This window comes from Oncorhynchus tshawytscha, linkage group LG12 (assembly GCF_018296145.1).
Source record: "Oncorhynchus tshawytscha isolate Ot180627B linkage group LG12, Otsh_v2.0, whole genome shotgun sequence".
Lineage (NCBI taxonomy): Eukaryota > Metazoa > Chordata > Actinopteri > Salmoniformes > Salmonidae > Oncorhynchus > Oncorhynchus tshawytscha.
In genome coordinates, this window is record NC_056440.1 from 75,618,697 (window position 1) to 75,628,072 (window position 9,376).

General features: G+C 46.3%; 1 protein-coding gene across 1 annotated transcript in view; it reads right to left on the bottom strand.

Annotated features, from left to right (window-relative positions):
* Positions 1-1,068, bottom strand: part of fgf7 (fibroblast growth factor 7) — a 35,709-nt gene extending 34,641 nt beyond the window's left edge. Inside the window, exon 1 of the mRNA XM_042331091.1 lies at positions 688-1,068. The gene's annotated coding sequence lies outside the window, so the exon portion shown is untranslated. The remainder of the gene's footprint in view (positions 1-687) is intronic.
* Between the last annotated feature and the right edge of the window lie 8,308 nt (positions 1,069-9,376).

Consider the following 9,376-nt stretch of genomic DNA (forward strand, 5'->3'; position numbering starts at 1 on the left):
GATTGTGATATGTCTGATTTCATAGATTGTGTTGTCAATGGCTCTATCGGTCTCTGCTACCTTGTTGTTGTCATTTGTCTCAGACAGAGTTGTCTGGAAATGGAAATGGAAGCTGTGCATCCTCAAGATGTGATTCTCTAAAGATGCCAGCTCAAGATGTGATTCTCTAAAGATGCCAGCTCAAGATGTGATTCTCTAAAGATGCCAGCTCAAGATATGATTCTCAAAAGATGCCAGCTCAAGATGTGATTCTCTAAAGATGCCAGCTCAAGATGCGAGTTCAAGTTCCTGAATAAAGTCAAAAAAGGGAACTGAAATGAACTCTCCTTTAGCTGTGTGTGGATAGATGGAAATATCCTAGAGCTGCTATCTCTATATTTCTATATATATCTCTAAACTCTATCTGTAATATCTGTATCTGTCTGCAACACGTCTGTAGACTTTCAGTCAGTCTCAGCAGATAAACAGAAACCTCACCAAACTCTGAGCTCCTATATACACATTCACTCATCAATTCACTAAATCACAAATAATCCAACAACTCTTAATTCATTTCCTAATATATTTCCTAAAAGTTTTCTTACTGCAGAGCAGTTCTTAACTGAATTGACTGGTTCAATAAAATGTAAATAGAATATAAGGAGAACGAATAGAGATGAGTTGAATAAAGTTGTAATAAAAACTTACATTAGTATTGAGCGTCCAGAGATGAAACAGTTAGTGGCGTTCCTCTTCCTTAGAAGCTTTAGAGTTACTGTGATCCCACTGCTCCTGATTACTTACACACAAGCTGTGTGTGTAGGTGTGTGTGTGTCAGAGGAGTCTGTGGGTATGTGGATGTATGTGTGTGTGTGAGAGAGAGAGAGAGAGCGAGAGAGAGAGAGAGAGAGAGAGAGAGATAGAGTGTATGTATGTGTGTGCATGTCCCTGGGACTTCTCAGTTAGTCAGTGCTTTAGCAGCCAGTCTCTCCTCTCTGTAGTGTGAGCTGTGCAACATCCTCCCTGTCCGTCTGTCTGTCTGTTGTGGGCTAGCAGGGAAGGCTAGCTCAGTCAGATAAATGTCTCTCTGACCTCACGCAACAGCAATTAGCTCCCAGCCACTCAGCTGTCACTGGTGGAGAGAGAGGGAGACAGAGAGGGAGAGAGAGAGAGAGAGGGAGACAGAGAGGGAGAGAGCGAGAGGGAGAGAGTACCCCGTTCATCACCAACCCTCACCCCAAAACTCCCCCTTCTGTTCCCCCCTGTTTCTCTCTCTCTCTCTGTATCTCTCTGTATCTCTCTCTTTTTTGTCTGTCAGTCGGCTAGTCATCCTGAGAGGGAGCTATAAACATGAAGAAATAGCTGATTTTCTCCTGGTCTGCTCCTGGAAAGTCATTCTTACATTAGCATGCTCTTTCAGCGAGCAGCGCAGCATCTCTCTCCCCTTGCCCACCAAATGCCCCTCACTTACACGCTTTAGCATTGTTTCAAATGTCAACTCCTGTGTCACTTTAAAGTTAGTTAGAATTAACGAGCGGGATGAGATTATTACACAAAATTATAAACATCCAAAAACCAACCTTTCCCCTGTTATTGTACACGTCGCAATCATTCACTGGGTGTCTTTAGTAGCTTTGAGCCATCGTTAGAGAATAAGGGATTCATCCACCCCCAGACCTAAAGATCAAAGCCCTAGATAAATTCACACGCTGGTGGCCTTCTATTGGGGCAGACAGAACCAGAAGGCATTACCTCTCTCAGGTACTCATCTCCCTCCAGGGTAAAGCACTCTTTTACTTTCCATGTTTGTTATTTAAGCCTCACATACCTGGCCTCTCCTAGGACTGGACACTTCAGAGAGTTTATATGGTCCCTCATGACGAGGGCTCTCATGGCGAGAGGGAGAATGCTGAGGAGTTTCTGCCTCCCTCTCATCTGCTGAACTCAACTGGTGGTCATAAACATCTCATTGATTAGGTGTGTGTGTGTGTGTGTTGTGTGATATTTCAATGTTTTCTGCTCTAGTTATCTTTTATGGTCAAGGTTTTTAATATTTTATTTATTTTTATTTTACCTTTATTTTACTAGGCAGGTCAGTTAAGAACAAATTCTTATTTTCAATGGGAACAGTGGGTTAACTGCCTGTTCAGGGGCAGAACAACAGATTTGTACCTTGTCAGCTCGGGGGTTTGAACTTGCAACCTTCTGGTTACTAGTCCAACGCTCTAACCACTAGGCTACGCTGCCGCCCCTGAACAGGCCACATCTATGTATGTGGCATTGAAACAGTGTTGTTATTTTTTGCAATTAAAAGTTATCCACCTGTTAACAAAGCGCATCACAAGAAGCCTTGACAGCTTTAAAGCCAATAATGATGTAGGCTACTGTAAACACACAGCACCATATATCATTGCCCCAGTCTGAGGTCCTGAGCGCTCTGGAGCAGGTTTTCATTAAGGATCTCTTTGTACTTTTCACTGTTCATCTTTCCCTCGATCCTGACTAGTCTCCCAGTCCCTGCCGCTGAAAAACATCCCCACAGCATGATGCTGCCACCACCATGCTTCACCGTAGGGATGGTTCCAGGTTTCTTCCAGATGTGATGCTTGGCATTCAGGCCAAAGAGTTCAATCTTGGTTTCATCAGACCAGAGAATCTTGTTTCTCATGGTCTGAGAGTCCTTTAGGTGCCTTTTGGCAAACTCCAAGCAGACTGTCATGTGCCTGAGGAGTGGCTTCTGTCTGGCCACTCTACGATAAAGGCCTGATTGGTGGAGTGCTGCAGAGATGGTTGTCATTCTGGAAGGTTCTCCCATCTCCACAGAGGAACTCTGGAGCTCTGTCATGGTGACTATCTCCCTGACCGAGGCCCTTCTCCCCTAATTGCTCAGTTTAGGCGGCCAGCTGTAGGAAGAGGCGGCCAGCTGTAGGAAGAGTCTTGGTGGTTCCAAACTTCTTCCATTTAAGAATGATGGAGGTCACTGTGTTCTTGGGGGGGACTTCGATGTTGTAGAAATGTTTTGGTACCCTTGCCCAGATCTTTGCCTCGACACAATCCTGTCTCGGAGCTCTACGGAAAATTCGTTCAACCTCATGGCTTGTTTTTTTGCTCTGACATGCACTCTCAACTGTGGGACTGTATATTGACATACAGTGGGGCAAAAAAGTATTTAGTCAGCCACCAATTGTGCAAGTTCTCCCACTTAAAAAGGTGAGAGGCCTGAGAGAGGCCTGTAATTTTCATCATAGGTACACTTCAACTATGACAGACAAAATGAGAAAAATGAGAAAATCACATTGTAGGATTTTTAATGAATTTATTTGCAAATGATGGTGGAAAATAAGTATTTGGTCAATAACAAAAGTTTATCTCAATACTTTGTTATATACCCTTTGTTGGCAATGACAGAGGTCAAAAGTCTTCACAAGGTTTTCACACACTGTTGCTGGTATTTTGGCCCATTCCTCCATGCAGATCTCCTCTAGAGCAATGATGTTTTGGGGCTGTTGCTGGGCAACACAGACTTTCAACTCCCTCCAAAGATTTTCTATGGGGTTGAGATCTGGAGACTGGCTAGGCCACTCCGGGACCTTGAAATGCTTCTTACGAAGCCACTCCTTCGTTGCCTGTGCGGTGTGTTTGGGATCATTGTCATGCTGAAAGACCCAGCCATGTTTCATCTTCAATGCCCTTGCTGATGGAAGGAGGTTTTCACTCAAAATCTCACGATACATGGCCCCATTCATTCTTTCCTTTACACGGATCAGTCATCCTGATCCCTTTGCAGAAAAACAGCCCCAAAGCATGATGTTTCCACCCCCATGCTTCACAGTAGGTATGGTGTTCTTTGGATGCAACTCAGCATTCTTTGTCCTCCAAACACGACGAGTTGAGTTTTAATAAAAAGTTATATTTTGGTTTCATCTGACCATATGACATTCTCCCAATCTTCTTCTGGATCATCCAAATGCTCTCTAGCAAACTTCAGACGGGCCTGGACATGTACTGGCTTAAGCAGGGGGACACGTCTGGCACTGCAGGATTTGAGTCCCTGGCGGCGTAGTGTGTTACTGATGGTAGGCTTTGTTACTTTGGTCCCAGCTCTCTGCAGGTCATTCACTAGGTCCCCCCGTGTGGTTCTGGGATTTTTGCTCACCGTTCTTGTGATCATTTTGACCCCACGGGGTGAGATCTTGCGTGGAGCCCCAGATCGAAGGAGATTATCAGTGGTCTTGTATGTCTTCTTGTTGATTTCTTCAAACCAAGCTGCTTACCTATTGTGGGTACAGGTAGTGTGTGTACAGGTAGTGTGGGTACAGGTAGTGTGGGTACAGGTAGTGTGGGTACAGGTAGTGTGGGTACAGGTAGTGTGTGTACAGGTAATGTGGGTACAGGTAGTGTGGGTACAGGTAGTGTGGGTACAGGTAGTGTGTGTACAGGTAGTGTGGGTACAGGTAGTGTGTGTACAGCTAGTGTGTGTACAGGTAGTGTGTGTACAGGTAGTGTGGGTACAGGTAGTGTGTGTACAGGTAGTGTGGGTACAGGTAGTGTGGGTACAAGGATGTGTGGGTACAGGTAGTGTGAGTACAAGGAAGTGTGGGTACAGATATTGTGGGTACAGGTAGTGTGAGTACAAGGAAGTGTGGGTACAGGTAGTGTGAGTACAGGTAGTGTGAGTACAAGGATGTGTGGGTACAGGTGTGTGGGTACAGGTAGTGTGGGTACAGGTAGTGTGAGTACAAGGAAGTGTGGGTACAGGTAGTGTGGGTACAGGTAGTGTGTGTACAGGTAGTGTGGGTACAGGTAGTTTGGGTACAAGTAATGTGTGTACAGGTAGTGTGGGTACAGGTAGTGTGGGTACAGGGAGTGTGGGTACAGGTAGTGTGAGTACAAGGAAGTGTGTGTACAAGTAGTGTGGGTACAGGTAGTGTGGGTACAGGTAATGTGGGTACAGGTAGTGTGAGTACAAGGAAGTGTGTGTACAGGTAGTGTGTGTACAGGTAGTGTGTGTACAGGTAGTGTGGGTACAGGTAGTGTGGGTACAGGTAGTGTGGGTATAGTAGTGTGGGTACATGTAGTGTGGGTACAGGAATCATGGGTACAGGAATTGTGGTAATCTGTTCGTTCTCTGCCCAACTCTCCTCAGCTCTGTTATCTCTGTTCAGCTCTACTCAGCTCTACTCTGTTCAGTCTCTGCTCAGCCCAGCTCTGTTCAGCTCAGCTCAGCTGGACTTTACAGCAGACCAGCACAGGAAGTAGACTGGCCGCAGGCACGACAGACCTGCGTGAGTACACTTCTTTAACTTCTCTAACTCTCTCTCTTTCTTTATCTTACTTACTTTCTCCCCCACCCTCCTTATCCTCCTCTGTCTCTGTCTCTGTCTCTGTCTCTGTCTCTCTCTCTCCCTCTCTCTCTCTCTCTCTCTCTCTCTCTCTTTCTCTCTCTCTCTCTCTCTCTCCCCCTCAGGTCTTCAGTTTTATAGTAGATAGGTTATTGAGCAGAGTATGGTAGCTACCAGAGGTATGTGCTGCGTCCAACCCAGAGGTCAGTCTTTAAAACCTCACTTTTCCTGCAAATTGATTCAGCTCATTGTTAAATCTGCACCAGCCAATAGAGCCTGAGAGGGCTGAGGTGCTTGGGATGGGACACGTTTGCAGAAACAAGCTAACGCGTTACCAGAAACATGCTAACAGAGCTCTGGAGGGCCAAACCTCAACTCCTAAACTCAACTCCAGATACAGCCTGTTGTCAGGGATAGCCTTCTTACTCAGAGCTGAAAACTACTGTACGTGGTTCAGAAGAGCACTTACATCCCAAATGGCACCCTATTCTGTATGTATTTCACTATTTTTGACCAGGGCTCATAGGCCCCATAGGGCTCTGGTCAAAAGTAGTGCACTTTGTAGGGAATTGGGTACAATTTGGGAGAAACAGCCATAGTGAGTTAGACCAGAAGTATTTCCTTAGCATGATTTCCTGAAGACATGAAGTTACATTTACAGGACAGGTTATGTATTTTATTCTCAGATTCCTAAGCACAGAACACATGATGATGAAATCCTCTTTTTTGTACTTTGTGAAACTATCTAGACCTGCAGTATCAGTGTGAGTGTTGTTACGAGCGTTCAGTCTCTCTAGCTGTATCTTTCCTTATAATGTAGGAGCAGGGTTTATGGACTGTGGCTGATGGGGTGTCTGCAGGGGAGAGTTATGGTTTGGGGACAAATCACTGGTGACAGCTTCCAGGTAACACTTGACTTTTACTGGTTACTGTCTAATCATAGACCCCAAGGTCCAGCAGCTTGTGCTCCAAATGGCACCCTATTCCCTATATAGTGCACTGCCCTATATTGGCCCTGGTGAAGAGTAGTGCACTATAGAGAATAGGGTGCTATTTGGGACATAGCCATACACATGAAACACAGACTGGACCTCAGTCCAATAACAGGTTGGTTAACCAGCAGGTTAGTTACAGTGGAGGCAGGTGAGGGCGGCTCCTAGTATTGATTGGACCAGAACGAATGGATCGGCAGCAAACATATGGGACCACATATTGATGTTGTTGGTACTGTTCCATTCGTTCCGGTCCAGCCACTACTATGAACCCTTCCTCCTATTTAAAGTGCTGCCAGCCACCAGTGGTTAGTTGTAATGCCTCTATAGTCTCTTGTGTGAGATTGGGTTCTGGGTGCAGAGATTAGAATGCCTCATTGGCAGGATCAGAATAGGATTTCCATGTTGGTTCTGTCCATTGGTGTTTCCAGTGAACCACTTCTCCTGCTGACACAGTGCTACAACTACTATTAGGCTACATCTTCCTTCACACACGCAGGCACGCACACACACACACACACACACACACACACACACACACACACACACACACACACACACACACACACACACACACACACACACACACACACACACACACACACACACACACACACACACACACACACACACACACACACACACACACACACACACACACACACATACACAGCCAGCGCACCACTCTTTAAAAGCATTCCTGGGTGGAGGCGTATCTGTGTTTGTGTGTATGTGTGTGTGTTCCTGCTTCGTTCTGTCTTGTAGTGAAATGAGCAGGTTTACTCTGTGTGTGGATGGATGATATTTAAGGTCAGTTATTCTTAGCCCAGGTTTAGACTGTTTGGGTTTAGCTATTGCTTTCTAAATTCCACCCTAATTGGGGAGCTCTAGGGATGGAGCCGACAACATTAGCCCTGCACTATAAATAACACACACACACACACACACACACACACACACACACACACACACACACACACACACACACACACACACACACACACACACACACACACACACACACACACACACAGCATGTGTAACTACCAGACAAGCAGACCTGTCTCCAACAACACTGGATCAGCTATCAGAGATCAAACACCATCTTACAGTGAAGAACACAAAGAAGATGTGTTGTTTCAGAATCAAAATGGCTTTTACTCATATCCTGTTACTGAAGGAAGATGATGATGATGATTGAAGATGTAACATGACTCACCATGAAACAACAGTATCCTGTGAAGAGGAATAGAACAGTCTGATCTGGAACAGCAGTCAAGGAGAGGACACAGAAAACACACACTCAGACTGTCCCGCTGTAAACCAGCTCTTTAAAGCGTCTCTTCCTGGGTCCTAACACATACTGTCACAGCAGCAGTAAAAGGTGACAGAGAGTCACAGCCTAGGTTGTCACTTACAGCTCAGGTCAGGGTTGAGGTGCCAGCTCAGGTCAGGGTGGAGGTGTCAGCTCAGGTCAGGGTGGAGGTGTCAGCTCAGGTCAGGGTGGAGGTGTCAGCTCAGGTCAGGGTGGAGGTGTCAGCTCAGGTCAGGGTGGAGGTGTCAGCTCAGGTCAGGGTGGAGGTGTCAAAGGAACCCTACTGATAGTCTCAGATAGCTCCAGCTCAGACAGTCTCAGGGTAAGGCTTAGTGAGGTGTGAAAGAGATCATACATATAGATAAGAAAAGGGTAGGTGAGTGAGAGAGAGAGAGAGAGTCACTTCTCAGACCTGTCCACTCCCCCTCTTTACAGTCACTCTGGATATCACCCCAGGTTAGACCAGGCTATGTTACAACATGACTTCACCCAGGTTAGACCAGGCTATGTTACAACATGACTTCACTCCAGGTTAGACCAGGCTATGTTACACCATGACTTCACCCCAGGTTAGACCAGGCTATGTTACAACATGACTTCACTCCAGGTTAGACCAGGCTATGTTACAACATGACTTCACTCCAGGTTAGACCAGGCTATGTTACACCATGACTTCACCCCAGGTTAGACCAGGCTATGTTACACCTTCACTCCAGGTTACTTCACCCCCAGGTTAGACCAGGCTATGTTACACCATGACTTCACCCCAGGTTAGACCAGGCTATGTTACACCATGACTTCACCCCAGGTTAGACCAGGCTATGTTACACCATGACTTCACTCCAGGTTAGACCAGGCTATGTTACAACATGACTTCACCCAGGTTAGACCAGGCTATGTTACAACATGACAGACTATGTTACAACATGACTTCACCCCAGGTTAGACCAGGCTATGACCAGGGTTAGACTATGTTACACCATGACTTCACCCCAGGCTAGACCAGGCTATGTTACACCATGACTTCACCCCAGGCTAGACCAGGCTATGTTACACCATGACTTCACTCCAGGTTAGACCAGGCTATGTTACAACATGACCTCACCCCAGGTTAGACCAGGCTATGTTGCAACATGACTTCACGCCAGGTTAGACCAGCCTAGACCAGGCTATGTTACAACATGACTTCACCCCAGGCTAGACCAGGCTATGTTAAAACATGACTTCACCCCACGTTAGACCAGGCTAGACCAGGCTATGTTACACCTTGACTTCACCCCAGGTTAGACCAGGCTATGTTACAACATGACTTCACCCCAGGTCAGACCAGGCTATGTTACACCATGACTTCACCCCAGGCTAGACCAGGCTAGGTTACAACATGACTTCACCCCACGTTAGACCAGGCTATGTTACAACATGGTTTCACGCCAGGTTAGACCAGGCTATGTTACACCATGGCTTCACCCCAGGTTAGACCAGGCTATGTTACAACATGACTTCACCCCAGGTTAGACCAGGCTATGTTACACCATGACTTCACCCCAGGTTAGACCAGGCTAGACCAGGCTATGTTACACCATGACTTCACGCCAGGTTAGACCAGGTTAGACCAGGCTATGTTACACCATGACTTCACCCCAGGTTAGACCAGACTAGACCAGGCTATGTTACAACATGACTTCACTCCAGGTTAGACCAGGCTATGTTACAGCATGACTACACCCCAGGTTAGACCAGGCTATGTT